The following is a 2,350-nucleotide window of genomic DNA, read 5'->3' as shown; positions in this document are numbered from 1 at the left end:
GATGTACAAATGCGCTTTACACAATTGATGTGTGTATGGATTGGGATAACAGTTGTATGAGCCCCTAATAAAATGTTAAAAAAAAAAAAAGAGTTGGTCTCCAAAACTCATAGGAACTGTTCTATGGGATTATGGGATTACATACAAAGGACTTTCAGTCCTATAGGGTTACAATAAGTTGGAATTGACTATCTGGCAGTGAGTTTTTATAGGTTGAAGAGTGTTAGTACTATTGTCTTTAAAAGCCCACTTTTAAAAAAATGACATGGTGGTGCAAATGCTTAAGCACTCAGCAGCTAACCAAAAGGTTAGTGGTTTAAACCCAACCAGCAGCTCTGTAGGAGAAAGACCTGGAGATCCTCATCTGTAAGGATTCCAGCCAAGAAAACCCTAGGCCTATCAACAACGTGAGATATGCAGAAGACACCATCTTGCTTGCTGAAAATGAGGGGGACTTGAAACACTTGCTGATGAAGATCAAAGATTGCAGCCTTCAGTATGGATGACAGCTCCATACAAAGAGGACCATAATCCTCACACCTGGACCAGTAGGTAACATCAAGATGAAAAGATTGAAGTTGTCAAGGATTTCATCTTGGATTTCCAATCAATGCTCATGGAAGCAGCAGTCAAGAGCTCCAACAATGCACTCTGTTGGGTACGTCTGCTGCACAAGACCTCTTTAAAATGTTGCAAAGCAAGGATGTTACTTTGGGAACTAAAGCATGGCAGACCCAAACCATGGTCTTTTCAATCGCCTTACATGCGTATGAAAGTTGAACACTGACTAAGGAAGATGAAGAAGAATTGATCCATTTGAACTGTGGTGCTGGCAAAGAATATGGGAAGTACCATGGTCTACCAAAGAGCTAACAACTCTGTCTGGAAGCAGTACAGCCAGTGTTCCTTAGAGACAAGGAAGTGAGACTTTGTCTCGTGTTCTTTGGACATGCTGTCGTTGAGACCAGTCCCTGAAGAAGGACATCGTGCTTGGTAAAGGCAAAGGGAAGCAAACAAAGGAAGCGCTCAACAAGAGGGATTGACGCGGTGGGCGCCACAATGGGCTGACCCACAAGAACTGTGGTGAGGATGGCGCAGGACCAGGCAGTGTGACGTTCTGGTGTGCGCGAGGTCGCTAGGAGTAAGTAGGAACCAACTCAACAACAGAGGGCACCAAGCCGGCCCGGCCCCTTCTGAGGAGAGCATCTTTCATCACCGCTCTGCCTTGTCGCTCTCCCCAAGGCCCTTTGCTCCCCCAAATCCTGTGAAGAAGTAATATTGTGTCAAATTTCTTTGAGTTATTGCTGAACTGTGAACTGTCAAGAAGAATAAAGAATGCCTATCTGTCGCATCGGTTCCCAGACGTAGTCAAGGAGCACTGGGAGTGCGGGTTACAAGTTGGGCTGTGTCCCACATGGTCGGCAGTTTGAAACCGCCAGAAGCTCCCCAGCCGAAAGGCTGGGCTTTCTACTCCAGTAAACAGTTGCAGTCTCAGAAACCCAGAGGGGAGCTCTATGAGACAGCATTGACTCGATGGCAATGAGTTTTAGCCCCTCTTTCAGAAAAAAGAACCCAGTCAGCTTTGCGCAGTGGCAATATCATAGCCAATGAGGTGTACCCAAGGCATGGTTATTGCTAATTGAAAACTTTTCCCAATACCCTGCCGTGACGACTTGAAATATAGTCGGCATTGGCAATTTTTGATGGTCTCCACGGAGACTGGAAAAAAAAAAGAAAGAAAAAATAACCCAGCATCCCCCTGGCAATTAAAAACTGCTTTTGCAGTCTCGTCGAAAAATCCAGGGCCTCCCTGGTAATAGTATTGCCCATTTTGGGAAGCACGGATCTAGATAGTGAAAGGAAGGATGTTACAGAATGAAGAAGCTGTTTTTTTTGATGTTTGTTTGTTTACATCATTTTATTGGGGGCTCATACAACTCTTACCACAATCCATCCATCCATCCATCCATTGAGTCAAGCACATTTGTACATGTATTGCCCTCATCATACTCAAAACATTTGCTTTCTACTTGAGCCCCTGGTATCAGCTTCTCATTTTTCCCCTCCCTCCTTGCCCTCCCTCGCTCCCTCCCTCATGAACCCTTAATAATTTATAAATTATTATTTTGTCATGTCTTACACTGTCCAACGGCTCCCTTCACCTGCTTTTCTCTTGTCCGTCCCCCAGAGGGAGGGAGTTATATGTAGATCCTTGTAATCGGTTCACCCTTTCTACCCAACCTTCCCTCCACCCTCCCGGTATTGCCACTCACACCACTGGTCCTGAAGGGATCATCCACCCTGGATTCCCTGTGTTTCCAGTTCCTATCTGTACCAGTGTACATCCTCT

General features: G+C 45.3%; 1 protein-coding gene and 1 non-coding gene across 3 annotated transcripts in view; both read left to right on the top strand.

Moving 5' to 3' along the window:
• The window catches only part of JAZF1 (JAZF zinc finger 1), a 373,656-nt gene that overhangs the window by 230,635 nt on the left and 140,671 nt on the right, over nucleotides 1–2,350 (top strand). The window lies entirely within an intron of this gene.
• On the top strand, nucleotides 1,579–1,719 carry LOC115869321. Its single transcript, XR_004046130.1, has one exon. It is a non-coding gene; the product is annotated as a U4 spliceosomal RNA (small nuclear RNA).

The sequence above is a fragment of the Echinops telfairi genome, unplaced genomic scaffold, assembly GCF_000313985.2.
Source record: "Echinops telfairi isolate 266 unplaced genomic scaffold, ASM31398v2 ScPeMD7_23;HRSCAF=83, whole genome shotgun sequence".
NCBI lineage: Eukaryota > Metazoa > Chordata > Mammalia > Afrosoricida > Tenrecidae > Echinops > Echinops telfairi.
Note: the sequence above shows the minus strand (reverse complement) of the source record. Positions and strands in the feature narration are given on the sequence as shown.